Below are 25,959 nucleotides of genomic sequence, written 5' to 3' on the forward strand. Positions count from 1 at the left end.
AAGGAGAAACTCATATAAACAGGGCTCAAGTCCTGCAGGAACACATGGGAACTGAGTTCCTGCACTTTTTTCCCACCAGGAACACCATTCCCATTAGCAGGAGTCCTGCAGGATCCAGCCATTAAGTGGAAATCTTGGATGAGTTCCCTCAGTTTTTTTTCCAGGACTTGACCCCTGCATATAAACATTGAGTAGCATACAAATGCCATGATGGGGCCCTGACTGGAATGTAAAGGGGTTATCCATGAAAAAGAAAAAGAGAGCTGATTTGTTTCAAAAACAGTGCCATGTCTGTCCTTAGGTTGTGAGTGGTATAGCCGCTCAGTTCCACTAAAGTGAATAGAGCCAAGTTATTATACCACACATAACCTTGGGACAGACGTGGTGCTGGTTTTTGGAAGAAATTAGTTCTGTTTTTCTAATCCTGGATAACTCCTTTAACCAATGGTTTGGCAGAAAAACTGCAAAAATATATCATAAACATACCTGTCCCCACTCTCGCGCTACTTCCGTTATCTGAAGAGCACCGTTGGGAGAGTTCTGGGGTCTTTATAACTACCAGCTATGATCACTGAGGGCTATGTGTCATATTACTGACAGCCCAGTCAACCAATCGGGAGGTCTATGTGTCATATTGCTGACAGCCCAGTCAACCAATGGGGAGGTAAAGACACTGTATATTACTCAGCTTTCCCTGGATCCTGACTGTTCTCTGACATTGCCTTTGTCTTCTGATTTTGAACTGCGCTGCTTTCCTTGTTTTGATCCGACTTCCCCTGATTCTGTTTGCTCTGTCTTGTGTTGTACTACATTCCTCTTTAGATTTTAAATCTGGCTTGTTTTTTTATTTTGACCCCTTGTCTGATGACTTTGAACTTGGTCTGCCTGTTTGTAACTGACTCGACCTGTCTGATTATCCTTATGCTCCTGTCCAGCATAGGGCCCGTTGTCCAGTTTGCCATTAGGGACAGTGGCTAGGGTGATCATTCATTTGCACTGTTCCCTACTGCTAGAAGAGACATATAACTAATATAACTTAATATCACATCAAATGTTAATGTTTTATTAGTTTTAAGTTGATAATTATGCTAAATTTTAAACATGTGTATAATTGTAAGAGCTGCATAACTGTATGTGCAAATGATTTTTAAACACTGTATGGTTGAAATAACATGGATATTGATTCTGAGGGTACAATATTGCTGTAATGTTGCTAACTTTTGGGCATCATATGGTGGCTGGTTTGATATGGGGCATGCTGGGGTTTTCATACTGTGGCTAGCATTGTATGGGGGGAGGGGGGTGTTACTGTGGCTGGCACTGTATAGAACCACTACATAATAGACACTTCTGCAACTGTAAAACCTCATTCTGAAGTCAAAGATTGACATGGCGCTCTTGCTAAGGGCCCGCACAATGAGCAAGCCTTAACATGGTGGGAAGGGCCACACAAATGATCACTATATGCTTTTAGCTGTAGTCAGCATTTGGCTGCACAACTTCTATTACACAGGGAGATGTGGGCCCGAGGGCCAATTATTTTTTGACTGGTCAACACTGCCACGATCAGCCAACAAACATTTACTCGTTCATCAGCTGATGACTGGCCCTATTACACAGAGGGCAATAGGTTACCTTGTACTTCAGTCATTTCTGATCTTCACATAACATATCCCATTTATCAGGAACAATTATATTTCATTTTATTTAACTTGTTTCTGCTTAAAGGGGTATTCCAGGCAAAACCTTATATATATATATATATATCAACTGGCTCCGGAAAGTTAAACAGATTTGTAAAGTACTTCTATTAAAAAATCTTAATCCTTCCAATAGTTATTAGCTTCTGAAGTTTTCTGTCTAACTGCTCATTGATGATGTCACGTCCCGGGAGCTGTGCATGATGGGAGAATATCCCCATAGGAACTGCACAGCTCCCGGGACGTGAGTCATCAGAGAGCAGTTAGACAGAAAACAACAACTCAACTTCAGAAGCTAATAACTATTAGAAGGATTAAGATTTTTCAATAGAAGTAATTTACAAATCTTTTTAACTTTCTGGAGCCAGTTGATATGTAAAAAAAAGTTTTGGCATGCAATACCCCTTTAATAGCATATTCACACATAGTAGGGGAGATTTATTTAAAAACCTGTCCAGAGGAAAAGCCACCAGTTGCCCATAGCAACCAATCAGCTCACTTATTTTATTTTGCAGAGGCCTTGTTAAAAATGAAAGAAGCGAGCTGATTGGTTCCCATGGGCAACTGGACAACTTTTCCCCTGGACAGGTTTTACTAAATCTCCCCCACTATGTGTGAATATACTATGCATATAGACCTCATACATAATACATACAGACCTCTTTTATACACACAGATTCCCTAAAATAGTTATTCGTAGATCATGTGGCCTTTTCATTGTACAGAGCCGCTAAATAATTCTACAATTCGGTAGCAGGTGCCAGGAAATTATCAAGCATCTGTTGTATCATAAAATAACATTTATTTGTATTATACATTATAAGTCCATCCCTGTGGAATCCTTCTGATTTATAGTGTCACAATGCTTCACCTGCTTTGCACATAATACTAATGCAGACTAATGATGAATATTAATTGGAAAAATGTAAATATGTGTGTGTGTGTGTAATTTTTTAAAATTGTTATTATTTATTTATTTTCTTTTAAGAATAAAAATAATAGATAGGGGGGTCTTACCAAAAATACAATCTGTACAGTTGCACAGGAGTCCAGTAGTAGTAGGTTAGGGTTTGTTAGTTAGATAGATAGATAGATAGATAGATAGATAGATAATGTGGTGTCCCGGCACCGTGTTTCATACTGTGCCTTGGTTTTTAGTCCTCAAAGTCAGAGTCCCTTGGACTATCTGGGTTTCGCTTTCCTAATTAACCCCTAGTCACCCCTTAGTAACTTGATATTTATAAATATTATCTTTGTAAATATGTATATGGTGTTACTTACTTGTTTTAGCATCGCAGGACCTGCGGGTCATGTGACATGGTTCAGAACTCTATGGTATGTCGAAGGACCTTAGGTGGTTCTTGAGTCACGTGTTATGCCATAATGCCGTGTAACGATGAGTGACAGTTGTTTTGGACCAATCCAAAATGGCCCGTCCCTGCCCATATAAGGGAGCTGCGGCCATTGATCGCTCTCTTGGGTTGCTGTCACTGAATGAGGTAGGACCTCTGCAACTTTCAAGTACGTTTACTAGGCCAAAGCTTTGCGGCCTCGGCCTACATCACAGCGGTTATAGTTATATAATTCCCCGCTACTCTCCGCAAGATCACTGGACCTAAACGCACCCCTAAAAACAGCGGATCTGTGCAACGGAATCTTCTTAAAGCTAGATTAAGCTTACCTGATCTCAACCAACTGTCAATCGCTGCTTAAATACAAATAGACTTTGTTCATGGACTGTTATTGCTATTGTCTGCTTCAGAAAATCTTCAGTAAAAGTTCCTGCGAGTTTCAGTTGACAGTGGTTGTGGACAATACATTTATTACGCATTCACCTATCGCTTTTGGGAAGGGTGGCGATAGGCCCAGCACCTTTACAGTATTTAACCCGCACCCTGGCGTTACGAGTGACAAGGGTTAACAGCGCCCTTTATAATTCAGGAAAAGCAACACCCCAGCTACCCTATACCCCCCACCAAGGCACCACAGATAGATAGATAGATAGATGATAAACAGATAGATAGATAGATGGATAGATCAATAGATAGATAGATAGTTTTATATCTTACATACTGTATGTTCAATTTACATTCTTATATTAGTTCTGCTTTTGCCATACAATTGAGTTGTCCAAGATTTCAGGGGTTAATAAATATCTACAGAATTTTTCGTTAGGAAATGCATCACAAGTTTTTCCTGTCTGATTAGCAAGGAGTAAAATAGAATGGCTTTGTGACAGGTCAACGTGTGGGAAACATACAGGGGGTGATACAGTTGAGAGAGGGGAGGTGAGAAGGGCCATGCTGTCTTTGTGACGTGGGTTTAGGCAGGTGCCAAGCTAAACACCAGCAACTATCATGGGAAAAAACTAGAGCGCACACCAGGAAATAGTAATTTTGAGCTCTTTGAAAGCAGGTACAATTCTAGTGCATATGGTAAAACAGTACATAATAGAGCATCTGTCTGTATTAACCTTTTTGTCTCAAAGGGATATTGAACTTTTAAAAACAAAATCTCAAACATATATGACAAAGCAACATCCGTGGAGCCATATGTGGTGGGGAATCTGGAAAGGTGGATTATCTGTTATAGTGTAAAGTCACAATATACCATACAATGCAGATTATCACATATTCTGAAATTGATGTGAATATGGACAATTTTATAATGATCTTACAGCAAAGAAAATGCTTAACTGTGTAGAAATATTACAGAATGTGCAGTGGTGAGATTTTCCCTTTCTATCAACATGTTGGAGGAAAACCCAAAATTTGGAAAGTGGTTGTACAGCTTGGGCAATGTCATTTAACTAATATATGTGCCAAATCCAGGTAATTGGACTAGATGCTGCTTTGGGTGCAATTTTGTGCCATCTTTATGATTTATTGTGTGTTACACACTGCGCTCCGGCCGCAAGCTCCGGCTGTGAGCGCAGTGTCCCTGGGTCCCCGTCTGCCGGCGGGGCTGGAATTCGCATAGCGGAATGCGCCCGCATGCGAATCCCAGCCTGTCACTCACCACGCTCCACTGTCCCTCTGTCTCAGCACCGGCGCGCGCGTCCCCGTCTCCTAGGGCGCGTGTGCGCTGGAGCTCTGAAATTTAAATGCACCTGACACCACATTATGAATCCCTGCACCTCCCACACTTCCCTGCAAAATCTTCAGTGCCCCTAGCTTGAGATTAAGCGTTCCCTAATGCCTGTTTGTCTTTCCCGTGTATCCAGACCTTCCGCTACGTTACTAGACTTCGCACCTTTGCCGCCTGCCTTGACCTTCTGCTACGTTTGACTACGCTACTCCCTTATCCTTTGGTACCTCGTCTTGCCCAGCTACCTGTGTGGTCGAGCCTTGTCGGGGGTAGCAACCTGGGTGTTGCCTGCCGCAGCAAGCCCTTCCTGCCTTGCGGCGGGCTCTGGTGAAGACCAGCGGCACCTTTGATTCCGCTCCGCAATACGGTCCGAGTCATCAGCTACACAGGTAAGAGGATCCACATCCAGCTCCGTTACATTGTGTTTTCCCAGCTCCAATATAAAATTATTATTTTACGACCAGATAATATTTTAGTGCGTATTGCATCATACTGTTACTGACCAAATCCTGTATACTGAAACCAATATTACCTATAATACCAGTATGCAAGGAGGAATGTTTTCACCGTACATTTTACCATCATACTGTTACTGACTAAATCCTGCATACTGTGAACAATATTACCAATAATACCAGTATACAAGGAGGAATATTATCACCTTACATATTACCTTCATGCTGTTACTGACTAAATCCTGTAAACTCAGAACAATATTACCAATAATACGAGTATACAAGGAGGTAATATTATCACCATATATATTACCATCATAATATTGCTGAACTAATCCTGTAAATTGAGACCAATATTACCAATAATACCTGTGTACAAGGAGGGGATATTATTACCATAAAGTATACATGTAGTAGTAGACATCAGCTCTACACAAGCTCTGCAGTGATTACATACAGTTACCAACTGTACAAAGAAAAGAATAGCCAGAACCTCAATCAGGCTATGCAACCATTATCTATACACTGAATAGTATTCACAGGTGAACGGATTTCTGCTGTAACACACTAGTGCTGCTCTGCTTGGAGAGTTGGCAGACCATAACAAATATCACAGTGCGGAAAAAAGGTGAGACCGCGGTACTCACCACTCGTGTACAAAAGTCTTTATTCTTGGGGTGTACAGTCAGGTAACCTCATTCAGACATTGCGGGGGTGCCTCTGGGAGGGCATCCATTTCGCGTTACTTAGCACACTTCTCCAAAGCAGCACTGGCTTGAAGATGCAAGCTAAGTCACGCCTCTGTCCCACCTTTTCTTCACACTGTGATATTACAAACTGTTACATTAGGTGACTTACAGGTAACGTCTTCTCTAAATGGAGTTTTGACTTTCCTCTTTCTTCTCCATCCAGCCCGGCCGGTCATGGCAATTTCTTTCAGGCTTGACTCATCTCCACAGAACCTGCCAAATGAACAATTTTGGCTCAGCACTTTTCTAGGACCTATACTGGGGTGCCCCTAACAGTAATATTGCCTCCCCCTATTAGTGTCCCACACAGTAAGGTGGGTAGATAAGTGGGTTGGGGAACAGTTGGTCCCCTCCATTAAGTAGTAAGGTCACTCCAGTAGGTAGGACATGTTCCTTTACCTAGTCTCCCCCGTTATGCAGGTGCCCCAAGTAGATCCCTTTGCAGATAGCTGCCCCTATAAGTTGGAGATAGTGGTGCCCTGTAGATAATCATTCTTTGTAGGAAGTAGCATCCCCCTATAAGTAGTAGTAGCAGCCCCCTGTATAAAGTAGCACCCCCTGTATAAAGCAGACCCCCTTGTATATATAAGCAGCCCCCTCGTATATATACAGCCATTCCGACCCTGGGTGGGCCCCCCGAGATTGCTGCCCCCCCGCTCCCTAGCATGGTGGAGCCGAAGCTGTAGGTTCCGGCTCCACCATTCACTAACCTTACACACACGCTGTGAGTACACAGCGTGTGAGCTGCGGGGACGAGATCCACTAAAGGCCGGCGCGATGACGTCACATCATCGCGCCGGCGCCTGGAGGACCCGTCCCCGCGGCCTGCATACTGTAAGTAAGGGTATGCTCAGGGCCCAGGGGATTAGGGAAACAGGATAAGCGCCACTGTTAGGAGGAGGGGGGTCAGAGAAAAGGAAATATTTAATGAGGCTCTGCAGGGCAAAGCACAGGGGGCATTATATGTGAAGAGCACATGACAGGGGGGCCCCCTGTCCTGTGCCCTTCACATATAATGTCCCCTGTGCTGTGCCCCTCACATAATGCCCCCTGTGCTGTGCCACACATATAAATTATATGTGTGGGGCACAGCACAGGGGGGCGTTACATGATATAATGCCCCCCTGTCCTGTGCCCCTCACATATAATGCCCCCTGTGCTGTGCCCCTCACATATAATGCCCCCTGTGCTGTGCCACACATATAAATTATATGTGTGGGGCACAGCACAGGGGGCATTATATGTGTGGGGCACAGCACAGGGGGGCATTATGTGATATAATGACCCCTGTTCTGTGCCCCACACTTATAATGCCCCCTGTGCTGTGCCCCTCACATATATTGCCCCCTGTGCTGTTCCCCTCACATATATTGCCCCCTGTGCGGTGTCCCACACATATAATGCCCCCTGTGCTGTGCCCCTCACATGTAATTCCCCATCATGCGCCCCTCATATATAATGCCCCCATCATGCGCCCCTCACATATAATGCCCTCTGTGCTGTGCCTCTCACATATAATGCTCCTGTCATGTGCCGCTCACATATAATGCCCCCATTCTTTGCCCCTCACATATAATGCCCCCATCATGCGCCCCTCATATATAATGCCCCCTGTGCTGTGCCCTTCACATATAATGCCCCCATCATGCGCCCCTCACATATAATGCCCCCTGTGCTGTACCCCTCACATATAATGCCCCCATCATGCGCCCCTCACATATAATGCCCCCTGTGCTGTGACCCTCACATATAATGTTCCTGTCATGTGCTCCAAACATATAATGCCCCCTGTGCTGTGCTCCTCACATATAATGCCCCCTGAGGGGACAGGACATGGGGCTTTATATGTGAAGAGCACAGCACAGGGGGCATTATATGTGAGGGGCACATGATGGGGGCATTATATGTGAGGGGCACAGCACAGGGGGCATTATATGTGCGGGACGCATGATGGAGCATTATATGTGCGGGACGCATGATGGGGGCTTTATATATGAGGGGTGCATGATGGAGGCATTATATGTGAGGGGCAAAGAATGGGGGCATTATATGTTAAGGGCACAGCACAGGGGGCATTAAATGTGTGGGGCACTTGACAGGAGCATTATATATGAGGGTTACAGCACAGAGGGCATTATTATGTGGGGGGGGAACAGGACGGGTCATAATTATTATATGTAGGGGCACAAGATGGGACATTATTACTATATGTGAAGGCACAGAGTGTTTTGCCTTTCAGAAGTATAGTGTATATTATTAGGAATTTCTGGGGTGGTACGTTTTTTAGGGGCCACAATACATTACGGTATTTTACTCAGAGGGTGCACTGCACAGCAAGTTATATTCAGAGAATGCACTGTGTGGTAGTATTAGATTTAGAGGGCACAGTGTGTGTTAGTATTATATTCAGTGGGTACAGTGTGTGATAGTATTATATTTAGAGGGTGCAGTGTGTGATAGTATTATATTCCGAGGGTGTAGTGTTTGGTAGTATTAAATTTAGAGGGCACAGTGTGTGGTAGTATTATATTCAGAGGGTGCAGTGTGTGGTAGTATTATATTCAGAGAGTGCAGTGTGTAGTAGTATTATATTTAGAGGGCACAGTGTGTGATATTATTATATTCAGAGGGTGCAGTTTGTGATAGTATTATATTCAGAGGGTACAGTGTATGGCGGAATTATATTCAGAGGGTACAGTGTGTTGTATATTCAGGGGGTACAGTGTGTCAGAATTATGTTCAGAGGGTGTGTGCCAGTATTATATTCAAAGAATACAGTGTTTGGCAGTATTATAATAATTATTGTTTTCATATAGAGGATCAGAATGCGCTGGCATTGTGTATTCTCCTCACTATAGAGAAGACGTCACCCATAGTCACTAATATCATTGTTTATTCTCCTCACTATAGAGAAGACGTCACCTGTAATCACTGATCTCTATAGGGAGGAGAATACACAATGATATCAGTGATTACAGGTGACGTCTTCTCTATAGTGAAGAGAATACACAATGATAAGACGTCACCTGTAGTCACTGATATCACTGTGTATTCTCCTCACTATAGAGGAGACGTCACCTGTAATCACTGATATCATTGTGTATTCTCCTCACTATAGAGAAGATGTCACCTGTAATCACTGATCTCTATAGTGAGGAGAATACACATTGATATCAGTGACTACAGGTGACGTCTTCTCTATAGTGAGGAGAATACACAATGATATCAGTGATTACAGGTGACGTCTTCTCTATAGTGAGGAGAATACACAATGATAAGACGTCACCTGTAGTCACTGATATCACTGTGTATTCTCTTCACTCTAGAGGAGTCGTCACCTGTAATCACTGATATCATTGTGTATTCTCCTCACTATAGAGAAGAGGTCATCTGTAATCACTGATATCATTCTGTATTCTCCTCACTATAGAGAAGACGTCACCTGTAGTCACTGATATCATTGTGTATCCTCCTCACTATGTCCCATCAGAGCTGGAGTTACTTGTAAGTTCTGCAGTTATGATGGGTGAAACAACAACTCCCAGCATCCCCTTACCACTGCTTAGGTCATACTGGGAGCTGTAGTTTTAAATGGTAAAAATTTCTTTAGCACTTTCCCATTATGTGGCAATTGGTATATTTGATTATTATTCTGACATATGAGCACGGCCTAAGAGTCTTAAACAAGGTTAGGACTGTATGATACATTTAATAATATTGTAAGTTGCGTAATCTTATTTTCTGTCCGCCAACACAAAATACTCTAATAGTGCCCCTCCCGAGACTCGACTCTGGATCCGCCCCTGGGGTGGACCATGTGCCTTCTGAACCTGTAGCAGTTATGTTGTTGTTTTCTGCATTGTATTGCACAAACAGGCAGGCAGAGGCAGTAAGATGCCGTATCCATGGTGAGTCCAGTTGTGACTGACAGCTTACCCTTTCTGTAGCTACATTTCCAGCTGCAGAGACATTTATAAAAAGTCTTTACAGAATGATGTGGATTATTTCAATGGCAGACATTAGACTTACTGATATAAAACCACAATAAAGTGTGCATGAACTGGGAAAAAAAAAAAAAGTCCCGCATGGTGGATAAATGCTTCCAGGATCCTGAAGTGATGACAAAAGTTCAGCTTGACATAATGCACACCTCATAGGTATATTAAGCATGTCATCATTTTACATAATAGTCGCTTGTTTAAACCTCAGTTTTACACTAATAATCTGTCACATATTAACAATGTGTTTGGTTGTTTTGTGTCATCTATCTTTTAGAATCCAAGTGGGAGAGCAGTCATCATTGTCCATTTCCTAGAAAGCAGTAATTCTGTCCTCATAAATCTCTCACACTGTTTTCAACTTCTCATAGACACCAGAAAAGCATATAATTTGTCATCACTGAGTATCATTCGTATTTCAGCATTTATCTTGAGACTATTAGCTATCACCAGTCATATACCTGGCAGGTATAGACTGGCTTCATAGACAGCCGTGCACAACCAGAGCCATAGGTTTAGTAGCAGAACGATTCATTATTGTTAGAAAATGTCTAAAGTGTATGACGGCCTTCTAACTCTCCTATTCCAAGGGCTCTCTCTCTTTTGGAATCTGAGTAATTCATATGACGTGCTGTATTCATAACTGCTGTAGACCTTTCTTTTAAAGGGTAACATGCAGCCATCTCATCAATTTGTTTTGCAATAGGAGGTGTGAGACAACTACATAAATGGGTGTCAAAGGTCATTATATTTCCCCAAGATACCTGTCGTATGTATCTACCAGGTTTCAGGAAACATATATGTCCTCCAGTGAAAGCTGGATGAGATATGGAAAATTGAAATATCTAGGGTAGTTGATATCTCTAGAAAACCATTGATACTGAGGACTTTGGTAAAGTCTGCTGTTGAGCCTGGATTTTTATGAAATGACAGGCTGGTCCTTCACAGTAAAAAAAAACCCTACACATGTAAGCATGGCCTTCACTCTTCTTGTATGACTTGTTAAAGCATACCTGTCTTTTTTTTGTTAAATTAACCTTTAGAGTGATGGCCAGGTGCTACTATAGCTGTTATTGAGCCTCTTAGAGCCCCCTTTATGGTGTACAGCTATTTCTCATTCTCTTTATTTTAAGTGTCAGGCCCAAAGGGGGACTGTTTGCCAGTAGTATACACACAGAACTTCCTTTTCCTTACTTTCCTTACAGTCAAAGCACATATTCCTCTCTGCTATCCCATGGCATGGTGCTGAAGAAAATGCACTGAACAGGAGGGCATTCTGCTGGGGGATGATTTACGCAGTACACTACTATAGATGTAGAGTTAGTAGTTAACTGAATTTGCAAGGTGTTGTGTGAGCAGAAATGAAAGAAACATAGCAAGGAAAGGGTTACACTAATCACTAAGCTTCTCCTGTTGTAGTTGCTGCTGCTGACAAGGTAAAGGGAGGGGAGGAGAACATTACACGGTGGCACTGTGGACATGCAGCAGTAGGTACACTAACAATTGCAAATGGGACAACTGCCATGAGCTTAATGGGTGATCAGAGATTAGAGGGAAGCATTGATTTACCTTCCAGGAACAGCATAGATCATCTTCAGCAGGCAGACTGGTTTACAGATTGCAGGTACACAGCTTGGTGTTTCTTAGGCTGTCTCCTGCACATCACATGGGAATCTCTACTCACAATTCCTGCAACTTTTCCTGATCTAGCCTTTATCAGAGACAGAAATCCCCTGACAACAAGGAATGGACAGTAGATTGCAGAGAAGTAGGACATCTAATGGCCAAAACTTTAAAACAGTTTTCCTAAGGTAAGTAGTCATATTTTATGTAAATTAGGCCATTTACAAATATGTTAGGAATCATATAGGCTATCACAAGGAGGGAAGTTGTTTGAAAGAACAGCTCCCATTTAAATATTTAGCTATGTATTGTCTGCTTTCATCTGTACATGGACCCTCACATGAAATGCTGCAGAATATGCTCGCAGTATAAAAAATATTATTATTATTGTTGTTGTTATTATTAGGGATGAGCGAATCGAATGTGACGAATCTGAATTCATAACGAATTTCAGGAAAAATTTGATTTGCAACAAATGCGAATATCAACGCAATTCTATAGCTCGAATCACTTTATTAAACTCCATTTAGTGTGGTCCAGGCTCCATGGCATCTAAAATGGCAGATCCACATGTGAGGACATGGAGAAATTAATCCTGGGAAGGCCGGAACAAGGGTAGGCGGGATGACCCTGAATCACATGCAGGATGCAGCCTATTGACAGCCAGTCACCCCTGTGATGACAAAGCCCTATATAATCGGCAGCCATATTGTGGCCAGACACTTCAGCCTTTCACTGCAGAGAGATAGATAGGGACAGATAGTTCTGTGTGTTGCACAAAAAAGCTTTTTCCAGCAGCGATTCACCTGCTACTCAAGTCTGCGTTCTGTTGCACAGAGAGAGAGAGAAAGAGAGCAGTGTGTGTTTCACAGAAAAGCATTCTTACTGCAGTGATTTATCTCCCAGTCACTGTCTACAGCATTCTATTACAGAGAGCAGTGTGTTGCACAAAAGAAAAGCAGCAATTCAGCTCAAGCAAAAATCCTGCCTAGAAGCACTGATATGGAAGGGAGTGAGATTGAGAGAGAAAGTGCAATTTTATGTAAAGTACACAGCGACTGTGTGCTGTAGCACTGGTGTGTACTGCTGGTGTTGTGCACAAATCATTTTTTTTAACCTTACTGTAGCACATTTTTCTACCCTCATAAGTGCATAGCACATAGTACATCTAAGTGGTGTACTATTTTGTTCCTGTTAAAGTCTCAAGGGCTTAGATACTGTGAAAGGCCAGGCAAAAGTACTCACCGGCTGGTGTTGTACATAAATACTTTTTTAAGCATACTTTAGCAAATTTTTCTGCCTTCTTAAGTGCAAACCACATACGAACATCTAAGTGGAGTAATATTTTGTTCCTGTTAAAGTCTCAAGGGCCTAGAAACTGTGAAAGGCAAGGGAAAAGTACTCTCCAGCTGGTGTTGTGCACAAAAACTTTTTTAAGCATACTGTAGCGCTTTTCTCTCCCCTCATAAGTGCATAGCACATATGTACATCTAAGTGGTGTACTATTTTGTTCCTGTTAAAGTCTTAAGAACCTAGATACTGTGAAAATACAGCCAAAAGTACGCACCTGCTGCTGTTCTAGACAAATACTGTTAAGTGTAGTGGAGCATGTTCTACTGCCCTCATAAGTACATACGTACATCTAAGTCTTGTACCATTTTATTCCTTATAAAGTTTTAAGGGCCTAGTTCCTGTAAATGGCCAGCCAGAAGTACACAGCTGCTGCTGTTTTAGACAAACACTGTTTTAAGCGTAGTGAAGCGTATTGTACTCCCCTCATATACGCACTAAGTAAGTCAGGCAGAAAAGTGCCAGGATGTGCACAGAGGAGTGGCAGAGGCCTAAATTCATCAGGTGCAGGCAGAGGTCGCAGCATACTAGGAGCAAGTGGCAGCAGGAGTCGCAGCGAGAGGCCTGATCTCCCAGAATCAGGTGCTGATACCAGGTTGCTGGTCGTGTCTTGACCAGCAACCCATCTGCTATCATTGATTGGTTACCATGGTCACCCACTTTATCAAAGTGACATCTGATACTCCAGTCAATAGTCAGTGGGTTCCTCAGACAACCCTCAGTTGGCATGGCCCGGGAGCAGTCCCTGTCCTCCCATTGCCTCTGTCCTTTGCTGTTCCCTCCCCTACAGAAGTATCTTATGCTGTGGGTTCAGCTCCACTATTTAGTGAGGACGATCTAATAGAGGACAGTCAGCAGCTACTGCCCAGCCAAGAAGTGGAGGAGACATCTGCTGCTTCCTCCACTAGGCGGGCAAATAGTGATGAGGAAAGTGAAGTAGGAGGTGGTGTTGCCAGGGTTCAGGGTCCTGAAGCAGACACTGTTGAGGAACCTGAGGAGGGCATCAGTGACATGCAAACACTTGTTGATGATGATGAAGCCGATCACAATTGGGAGCATTGGGGCTTCATGATCATAAGGAGAAGAGGGTTGCAGGTTGCCCGTGAGGAAACAGCTGAGCCAGCAAGGTGGTAGCATGGTTGGCAGGCAGCATGGTGGCCGAAGTAGAAAGTCTGGAGCCAAACGTGCCCGGGGCAGCCTACCTTCCCTGGAGAAAGTTGAACAGGGGTTCCTGGAGACGGCGGCAGTAGCAGTCAATTAGTGCAGACAGTTGGTGGGAAAATCAGCTACTCGGCGGTGTGGCAGTTTTTCATCAGGCATCCGGAGGATGTTAACATAGCCACATGCAAGATGTGTCGGCAGAAGGTGAAGCGAGGCCAGGGTCCCAATGTTGGCACCATGGCCCTGCGTCAACATATGCTGCACCACAATAAATAAAGTGGCCTGGGAGAAACGTTGGGGTGGTCCAGCCTGCTGCATCACCCAGTGGCATGACGCTCCACGTTTCAGCCAGCCAAGGCTCCACCACCTCAGCCAAAAGGAACTGTGTGTTATACCCTCCTTCTGTCGCTCCAGATGCTCCTGCTTCTCCTACTTTGAGTCAGTGATTCGGCGAACAAACCATCAGCGAAGCCATGTCCAAGTGATAACAGAATGCACCCACTCATCCAATGGCGCTGAATATGCTTCTGTCCAAGTTGCTGTTGCTGCAGTCCCTCCCTTTTTAAGTGGTGGACTCTGCACCTTTCAGAGAACTGATGGCTTGTGCTGAGGTGGAGAGTCCCAAGCCGTTATTTATTTGCGAAGAAGGCAGTACAAGCCCTTCACAAATTCATGGAAAAGAAGGAAAGTCTTTGAGCCTGTAGGTGTCTACCAAAGTGCACGGCAGCACTGGCGCCTAGAGCTGTAACTATGGCCAGGGACAACACATGTCCTTTATGGCTCACTGGGTGAATGTGGGTCCTGCACAGCCAAAACAGTAACTTGGAAAAGTCACGCTGTTTCCTCCTCCACACTCTCAGGCCGTTGGTCCTGTGACAGTGTGCGACTCCGCCTCCTCATTCTCCACCGTGTCCTCAGCCTCCACTGCACGGACAAGTCACAGTTCCCCTTCAGCATACCTTGTGTGCAGGGCACGGCGGTGTCAACTGTTCTTCACATGGTTTGCCTTGGAAAACAGAGTCACACAGGGGAGGAACTGCTAAAAGTAATTCATAAAGAAATCGGAGCATGGCTTACCCCACGAAAACTGGAAATGGGAACCATGGTGACTGACAATGGGAAGAGCATCTTGTCTGCGCTGCGACAAGAAAGACTGAGCCATGTGCCCTGCAAGACATCCTAACAATGGGAAGGAAACTTTGCATGCACTTCAGACACTCATACACCACAAAGCACACCCTCCTTGAGCTGCAGTGTCAGAATGCTATTCTCCAACATAGTCTGATTTGCGACGTTGCCACACATTGGAATTCCACCCTCCATATGTTGGACCGACTATCTGAACAGAGAAAAGCCATAACTGATTTCTTGATGATCCAAGTGGATAGGGGGACTTCCCTGTATAACTTCAATGTCAACCAGTGGCAGCTCCTACGTGATACCTGCAGTTTACTCAGGCCCTTTGAGGAAGCCACATTATTAGTCAGTCACCAGGTTTACGGGATGAACAATGTCATTCCACTGCTTCATTTCCTACAACACGTGTTGTAAATGTTGGCTGGTCAGGGCACTGGAGACCTGGCACCTACATCTCACGGTCACATGAGCCCTGTGGGAGCTGAACTGGAGGAGGTGGAGGGGCATAGTGGAGCACAGCTTAGGTTTAACCAAATGGGTGGTTTTTCTAGTCATCTGACAGGAGAGGACGAGCAGGAGCAGCTAGAGGACCTAGAGGGTTATGAGGAAGGCAAGACAGAGGACCCAGACACACTGAGGCACTATGCAGTGGAGATGGAGCAGGGAGTCCCTCCGAGTCACTTGCACAAAATGGCACGATGCATGCTCAGTTGCTTGCGTAATGACCGCCGAACCGTCACCATTCGGCAGTGGGATGACTTCTGACTCTCCACCTAATTGGACCCCCGCTTCCGGCACAAAATAGGGCCTTTTTTACACACATCCTACATAGTCAGTTGGCCGATGCCTATGGGCGCCTACGCCCATTCTCTCGTAAGTCTTACTTGGGAGGGCCTATGCGCTCACCTTCCACTGCCATGTCTGCTAGGGAGGGGTGGGGTGGCAGGAGCAGTACTAGCTCCATCAGCAGCAGCCTGAGTCTACAGTTGCTGGTGAGTACCTTTCTTCACCCGCATAGTGAAGCAACTCATCAGCAGCAGATAGACCTGGAATAGGACCTGAACCAGCAGGTGGTGGCATACCTTGACATGCCCATGCCAACACACCTTGAACATCCGCTTGACTTCTGGGCAGCCAAACTTGCTTTGTGGTCGCAACTAGCAGAGTTTGCCCTGGAAAAGCTGTCCTGCCCGGCCAGTAGTGTGCCATCAGAGCGGGTGTTTAGTGCAGAAGGGGCCATAGTCACCTCAAGGAGAACTCGCCTGTGCACGAAAAATGTGGAGAGACTGACCTTTGTGAGGAGGAATCAGGCATGGATCAGCCTGAATTTCCACCCACCAATGCCTGATGCATCAGAGTAGATTGACTATGGTGCCACACCAACACTTCACAAATATGGATAGTGCAAAACAGTATTAAGGCGCTGCTCCCCAGTTACAAATATTCCTCCGCATCAGACCTTTTCTCACCCACCTTTGCCACCAGGTACTGGTATTGCCACCCACCGTACCACTCTGTCACTGGGTCACATTCAGGACTCCTGATGCTGCTGTGGCTGCCACCTCCAGGCTGTCTCAATCTGCCACCATATGTTCTCCTTATGCTGCCGCAAACTTCAGGCTGTGTCATTCAGGCACCATATGCTCTCCTCATGCTGTCGCAAACACCAGGCTGTGTCATTCAGCCACTAAATGGTCTCCTCATGCTGCCGCCACCTCCAGGCTGTGTCATTCAGCCACCATATGTTCTCCTTATGCTGCCGCAAACTTCAGGCTGTGTCATTCAGGCACCATATGGTCTCCTCATACTGCCACAAACTCCAGGCTGTGTCATTCAGCCACTATATGGTCTTCTCATGCTTCCGCAAACTTCAGGCTGTGTCATTCAGGCACCATGTGGTCTCCTCATGCTGCCGCAAACTCCAGGCTGTGTCATTCAGCCACTATATGGTCTTCTCATGCTGCCGCAAACTTCAGGCTGTGTCATTCAGGCACCATATGGTCTCTTCATGCTGCCTCAAACTCCAGGCTATGTCATTCAGCCACTAAATGGTCTCCTCATGCTGCCGCAAACTCCAGGCTGTGTCATTCAGCCACTATATGGTCTCCTCATGCTGCCGTAATCTCCAGGCTGTGTTATTCAGCCACCATATGGTCTCCTTATACTGCCACAATCTCCAGGCTGTATCATTCAGCCACTATATGGTCTCCTCTTGCTGCTACCAATTCTAGGCTGTGTCATTCTGCCAGATTATGGTCTCCTCATGCTGCTGCCACCTCTAGGCTCTGTCATTGTGCCACCATGTGACATGTGACTCCTTGTTGGATTTGGTCTTTTGTAACCACACATTTAATTATTAAATCTTAAATTTCAATTTCAAAACATCGATAGAGCAACAACAATGAACCATAACTGATTAAATGAAACATTCACACTTTCACAGTCAGGGGGGCACTGAGGGGCAAGGGCTGGAACAGGTGGTATCTTGATGCTCACCAGAATAGTTACTAAAAAATGTTAATTGAATTAAAATTAAATTAAATAAAAATTACATAAAAATTCTCTTTATTCTCTCATATGGTTTCCCTGCTGCCACATCCAGACGCTCTGCGGTAGTGATTCTAATAGCAATGCCTGTAATCTGCATGTCATACTGAATAACAGTATTATTTCACTAACACAGCATACTTCCTATGCGTGTTACGACAAGGCAAAGTATTCTACACCCTATTGAGGCTATATGGTCTCCTCATGCTTCCGCCACCTCCACGCTGTGTTATTCAGCCACTATATGTTCTCCTTATGCTGCCGCCACCTCCATGCTGTGTCATTCAGCCACTATATGGTCTCTTCATACTGATGCCACCTTCAGGCTCTGTCATTGTGCCGCTCTGCGACAGTGATTCTAATAGCGACGCCTCTGATCTGCATGTCATACTTACTGCATGAAAAAGTGTTCTCCACCCCTACTGAGGCTCTCTGTAGGCCAGAAATAGGCATTTTTAAAAGCGATTTCCAGCAAATAAATTCGGACCAAATCTAATTTTACCGAAAAATTCGGCGAATCGGCCGAATAGTATTTTTCTAAAATTCGCTCATCTCTAGTTATTTTTATTATTTCCAGTAGCAACAGACTGTATCTTAAATCTGAAAATCTGACAAAAGAACTCCTTTCGATCTAACTCATGCACACTATTAGGACCCTTAACAATTTATTTGGTCCATGGAGCTTCTTTAGGCAGCTTTATTATACATATATTTATCCATATTATTTTTAGATACATGATGATAATAATACATGCAAGATCATTGCTAGAGGACAATAACATTATAAAACAGTGAAACATTTTGTGGCAGCAAAGTACTTCAGGCAGTGACAGTTACATAATTTTAAAGTGTTGGAATGCTTTTGTATCAGCATTGCATACTATTTATTTCTTTATTTTAAATTAAAGAGGTCCAAAAGTTTGTTCTGGTTTATTTCTTATCATATTTGTAATAGCTCCATTTTTTGATGCACAGCATTTATACAACAGCATGAATATGTAGTAAAAAGATATGTTTCTAGCTAACGGAAGCCACCATTAGGCTAAGTTTCTACTTTTTTTTTGTGTGTGTTTTTTTCCCCAAAAAATCGCCAAAATGGCCCCCATGGCGTTTCGTTGAAAAAACGCTGCGGCCAGATGTTAGCTATAATTCAATGAGAAATCGCTAAATTATTTTTCCACTTTTTCCACGTTTTTAAAAAAAAATAATTTTGGCGTTATTTCACTCTTTTTTGGCGTTTTTCACCTCCTCAGCAGTTTTGCAAAGTTGCAGCATGTTGAGCCGATGGTGTTTTTTTCCCCTGAAATTGTGGCATATTTCTCCCATAGAAGTCTATGTGAGTAAAAAAACGCCAAGAAAAATGGCATGTGGGTTTTAACTTTGGCGTTTTTGCTGGTGGTTTTTGTTCTTTTATGGACTTTAGCAATCCAAAAAAGTGATGGAGATACCTTTTTTAATAAAAATAAAAAAAAGATACAGTAGTGATGGAAAAAAATTGTATCTAACAAAATTTTTCTTAATTTTTAAAATGAATCAATTTATGTGGGTGGGCAGGGCACTAAAAATGCAGCCGTCAATAATAAAAATGTAGTGTGTGTTCGTTTTTCACTTATTTTATTTTTTTTTTTACATTTTTTAGGTACTACTACTCCCAGCATGGAACACACTGTTCCATGATGGGAGTAGTAGTACCTGTACTAATTGACAGATCCCTTGTGTCACTTCTGACACCCATTGCGATCCTCCTGTATAATGTATAGATGCGGCCGGCCACTGTTCTATGATCCCCTGCACTGCCGTATATATATACACCTATTAATTTTTCCCACAGAGAGCCGTGATTGGCCGCATGGTTCTAGCCAATCACAACTCTCTGTGGGAAATATGAATAAGTGTATGCATACATAAGTGCAGAGGAACATAGAAGAGACGCCGGCCGCATCTATACATTATACAGGATCATCGCAACGGGTCTAAGGAGTGACACTTGCTGCGATTTGTCTATTAATGCAGGTACTACAGCTCCCAGCATGGACCAGAGTGTGCTCCATGTTGGGAGCAGTAGTTCCTGCAGTTAAGGACAGATCAGAGCAGGTGTGACTCCTGACACCGCTGCTATCATCCTTCATCCCTGAGATGCGGAGCGGCTTTCTCCTGCGCTTGCATCTCTGTTCTGTACTACGGCCGTCCACTCACTCATTCATATTTCCCGCTGAGAGCAAGGATTGGCTGCCAACATCCGGCCAATCCCCACTCTGGGCGGAAAATATGAATGAGTGATGTGAATTTCTATTCACATCACTGCCCGGCCCGGAGTACAGAGCAGACATGCGAGCGCTATATAGAGCCGCTCCGCATATCTGCTATATTATGGACGATTGCATCGGGGGGTGAGGAGTGACACCCGGGGCAATCTGTCTATTAGTACAGGAACTACTACTCCCATCATGGAACAGTGTGGTCCATGCTGGGAGTAGTAGTACTACCTAAAAAATATTTAAAAAAATGGAAAAAAAAGTGAAAAACACACACACACTAAATTTTTATTATTGTTGACTACATTTTTAGTGCCCTTCCCTGCACACATTTGTTTTTCCATCACTACTGCATCCTTTTTTTTCTTTTTTGGTACCCTACAAATTTTGAAAAAACATCAAAGGGGCCAAAAATGCAATTTCCACTCAAAGGCAAAAAACGCCAGAAAAAACATAAGTAAAAAACACCATGAAAATGCTGTGGCTTTTTTACTGGCATTTTTTTCTGAAACTTAGCCTCAGGAAAAGCTTGGGAGCTTACTATTTTTACCTTTAGGGTCTATTCACACATACAGTATTCTACACAGATTTGATGACAATTCATCTTTTCCTATAATTCTGTATTGTGCACTTTCTCAAGTCCTGCAGGAACGTGTGGGAAATTAGTTTCTGCACTTTTTTTTTTTTACAGCAAGAACACTGTTCCCATTAGCAGAAGTCCTGCAGGACCAACCCTTCAGTGGAAGAGTTCCCACACTTTTTTTTCCTAGGACTTGACCCCTGGTTACTAGGCACGCTGTCAGTATGGATTGGTCAGGCTCCCCGTGTGACACACCCCTAAAGGGTAACACTCTGTTGTCAACTTATTCATATTATTTTAGGACTAACACAATAAGAGCTTAACACCGTCCTCAATGCAATAACAAAACAGTTTGCACTACCCTCCTAACTCCACACCCCCTGGTGGCTGCTGACAGGTAGAATTTTATCTTTAAACTCTTTGGCTGGCATGTGATGTGGAGCGCTTTATCAGAAAAATTAAGTTCCAACATACAGATATATTAAGAAATTAATCAGCCAAGATAATATCAATATATATATATTATTTTTTTTTTTCTTCTTTAGAATGTAAATTGCTAGTCTTTTCTCTACATCAAGGAGTTAGGATTTATTGCACTCCACTTCGGGCCCCGGCAGCAGCATAATAGTTAATGAACGTCTCTTCTTTTAGAGAATGTTGAACGCTTTCATATTTTACTTTCAAAGATGTGTAAACAAAGTACACGTCTCTCAACACATCTATTTTGCTCACATTTATGTCAGCCTGTTTCTGGGGATGCCTTCTGCATGCTAATAGTGATCTCGGCACAGACGGAGATAATTAGGCGCCAGAAGAAGAACCTTAGACCTTTGAAACATGTGACAGCGTCAGGTGCGCCATGTCTTCTGCTCATGGTACTTTAGAATCGCAGTGGAGGAAGCGCAACTTTGAAGTGTCTAAACGGAATATCTAATATTTGTTTCAAGATGCGCTCTCACCTCCTCCAACAAAAATACACATATTGATAATTATCCTTCTTGCATATCACATACCTTTTGTTTCCTTTGTCTCCAGTAGAGTCTCACTACCCCCAAAAAATGGATCACCATAGTGTTTCTTCTGCCTTATAACTCAAACATGGCTCTTCAGAATAGGGACCTTTCCCATGTTCTCGTCTTAAGTTAAGATTAAAGCCCTGTTTAAGTTTAATGAAGCCGGTGTGTGCTATATTATCCGTGATATTTGAAAATGAAAATAAAGATTTTCACATTTTAATCTTTCCCCCAAAAGGCTCCTGATTCTTCTCTCGCTAGATCAATCTCCACGGCCCATCTGAGTAATTTATAAAGTGCTGCACTCTGTGGTATTGCTCGGCCTCATTATCATTCATCTTTTTTGCATATTTAACTAGTGATTTTAATTAGTCTTTTATAATTAATGCACATAATTTGGTCTCTCTCTCTCAAGTGTCTATCACAGCCAGGAATATCAAGGCATCACTATTATTTTAAGCAAGGGGTTTTGCTTCTGAATCTCGTAGTTTTCTTATGGCCTCAAATTCTACATTGTATTATTCAGGTATTATTCAGATCTATATAAAGCACATGTCTTTTCATTGGAATAGTGTGATTAAAATATAATGCCACAGGAATCAACATTATTAATGATATTTTCTATTTCTTGTTTTAAAGGAGTAGATGACATTAAAGGGGAGGAGGAAATGTAAAATATTTCCTCGCCTTTGGAGCTCCACTGCTGATTCCCTGTCGTCTTGAAAGTATAGCGTCTGAGATAGGGAACTTGGGTACCATATTGCGATCTGGGGATCAATGGCATGTGGTGACCAATGGCTGCATTATGTTGCATTATGTTGCTGATATTGAAGTTTGCTTTTGCCTGTGCGATGTTATATCCTCCCCTCTTCCACGAAGACAGAGTCAGAAGTGGAGCATTAAATGTAAAGAGTGTTACTTTTTTCCTCCCAAAAAGAACCTTTTTCTTACAAAATAAGCTTTTTTCCCCTCAATGGACTATATCGGGATGTGCCCTCTGAATTCATATACACAAATGGGATGAGCATCAATACCGATGTCAGCCTCTTCCTGGTTAAAGGAAAACTGTCAGCCAGTTCACCCACACTAAACCCAATATACTGGGTGATGGGTGTGGGTCAACTGGAGTCCATAAAGTTATCACTTACTTTAGTGTGCGCCCTGGCCGCTGAGTTCTCCCCCGTTAAAGTTCCGTTTGTCCTCTCTGCAGTAGCGCTTTGAAGGCAGTTCCCCAGCGTCCATATCTCTTTGGGGCCCGGAGGAAGGCCCCCGGAGCGCAGCATTCTGCAGAGTGCATGCGCCAGAAGTTTTTACGCAGCTCTCACGTCCTGATGACGTGAAAAGGGGGCGTGGTCCTGACAAAAGAGGCGTGTGCCCAACAGTTTAAAAAAAAAAACATATTTACAATATATGTTCCAACATAAATTGTGATGGATTTGAGCTCTGGAAAACCTGACAGCTCAGAGCAGTTGTAAAAAAAGAAAAATATAGGGAAAAGTGCAACACATAGGAAAAATTTGTAAATATTATGGGAAAAAACCTGTCGGGAATCAAAACCCACAAAGAAAACTATACACCACTCTAAATCAGGCCATTGTTTCTGTTCATACACAACTGTAACTGCTACTATATTATGTTGGTGTTATATAAATAATGCTTGTTTGTAATATTATTATGATGTCACTTAGATAGTTGTAAATATTAATTCTCAGTGTGGCCCATTGATCATACTGCTCCTAAGGCACTTAAGACAGTACAGTGACCCCCCGACTTATGATGGCCCCGACATATGATCATTTCAACATATGATGGCCTCTCAGAGCCCATCGTATGTTGAAGGCAGCATCGACATATGATGCTGCTGTGTGTCGGGTCCATCATACAAACAGCTATCTGACAGCGCTGACAACTTCAGCAACTGACAGATAGTTGTTTAATGTGCCCGTGTGCCCGTTCTGCCTCCTGTTACTCACATGCTGTCCTGCTAACTCATACAGGCTTCCACTGTGAGCTCCGTGTAAGCCCCGCCCCCCAGTGCAGCCATAGCCAATAGCCTGCAGGCTGCAGGCATCCAATGAGCTGCTGGCTGCCCTCCCCTTCCTTTCCTATAGAGCTGTAGTCGGCAGGATCGTAATGGAGGACATTCTGTCTCCCCTGAATGTATTTAAAGAACTGTACAGTACTGTATGCGATGTCACACATCACATACAATACATATACACACTATACACCCCATACATCAATGTTTCCCTATCAGTGTGCCTCCAGCTGTTGCAAAACTATAACTCCCAGCATGCCCAGACAGTCAATGGCTGTACATGCATGCTGGGAGTTGTAGTTGTGCAACAGCTGGAGGCACCCTGGTTTGTTAAACACTCCTTATACACTCCACATACAATGGTCATCCCAGAACCAATTAGCAGTTTCCCATAGAGATATGTATTCAACATACAATGGTTCCAAGGCCCGAGAACCAATTACCACTTTTACATAGACATATGTACTCGACATATGATGGTTTCAACATATGATGGTTCTCCTGGAACCAATTAATATCATATGTTGAGGGACCACTGTATATATTTGTTATATCTTCTGTGAGAGCTTCTATAATGTTTTCATACAATGTTATATTCTCTAATAGTCACATGGAGAAGGACACTCCTCCTCAGCCCGTCAGGCACAGTCTTTTCCCAAGCTCTCATTTGCAATAAATAATGTTGGCCAAGAGGAAGCCTTTGTGCTAAATAATGTTTCCCTTTTAATTTTGTTAACAGCTTTTACTTTAAGTGCTTTATAAATTTGATAAATTCATAGCACAGGGAAGTTGCCTCATGACTTGGTAACTAAGTACCCAAGCTTTGTTTGGCTTCTACAAACAGACTATTTACTTAGGCTCCTTAATGTATTATTAAAATGGGTAAAGCCCCCTTGGGAGATCATCTTGTTATGTGCCTCCATTTGCCAAATAAACCATGCGTTGTTTTCATCTCTTGCTCATGATTCTTAATGATCCCATTGGTGATTTTAGAAGTATTCTTGCCCCTCCTTCATCATTGGCATTTTATTACACAGGCAAATATTGAAATGGACAAAAAATAGATTGAGGTTTACAATTACTCATGTCAATGATCACAGCTGGGTACTGCTTGAATTCCATTCAAGACTTTATGGGACAGCTCTCTTAGATTTTTATTTGCAAGGCTGATGCAAGTGAATATATATATATATATATATATATATATATATATATATATATATATCATCCGTAACATTAGAACCACATACCTAATTTTGTATAGCCCCCCCCCCCCCCCCCCATGCTGACATGATGAGGCATGGGCTCCACAAAACCTCTGAAGGTGGTCTGTGGTATATGGAACTATAAATTACACTGTGGGGCCTCTATAGTTTGCACTTATTTTGCCAGCACATCCCATAAATGATCACTGGAATTGAGATCTGAGGAATTTGGAAGGGGTACTCTGGAGAAAAAAAATCAAAACAACTGGTGACAGGAAATTATATAGATTTGTAAATTACTTCTATTTAAAAATGTTAAGCCTTCCATTACTTATCCACTGCTGTATACTACAGAAGAAATTGTGTAGGTCTTTCCAGTCTGACCACAGTGCTCTCTGCTGACACCTCTGTCCGTGTCAGGAACTGTCCAGACTATCAGAGCATTAGCAAATCCCCCATAGCAAACCTCTCCTGTGTAGGACAGTTTCTGACATGGACAGAGGTGGTAGCAGAGAGCACTGTGGTCAGACTGACAAGGACTACACAACTTTAGACTGCTGCTTAGCTAATTTCTGACCTCAGCGATGTCAGTGATAGGCTGAGTGGCAGTGTGATGTATTGAGCTCTGGCCCCAGACTTCTTGCTGGTGCTTGAGAACAATATGTCAAACTGCCAGTTAGCCTTTCACTGTCCAAGGCAGGACATTGCTGCGGCCAGCAATTACCTAAGCGCACAGAACCACCGCACCAGAAGACAAAGGTCTGTTTTTTTTCTTTCATACTATCGGTAGCCTGAGCAGTTTTTTTTACTATCTAGCCTGTAATGCCACATAACCCCTTAAAGTGCCATCTGCGTGAAAGTCAGGATTCAAGGTTTCCAACTGAACATCACACTGCCTTCCTCACGTAAGTAATGCACATGCAAATGGTCATCCTGATGATGTAGAAGAAAACATGATTCATCTGACTATGCCATCTTCTTCCGTAGCTTGATGGTTCAGTTCTGATTCTCACATGTCCATTGTAGACACTTCCAGCCATGGACAAGAGTCAGCATGTGCA

This window comes from Hyla sarda, chromosome 6 (genome assembly GCF_029499605.1).
Source record: "Hyla sarda isolate aHylSar1 chromosome 6, aHylSar1.hap1, whole genome shotgun sequence".
NCBI classification, from domain to species: domain Eukaryota; kingdom Metazoa; phylum Chordata; class Amphibia; order Anura; family Hylidae; genus Hyla; species Hyla sarda.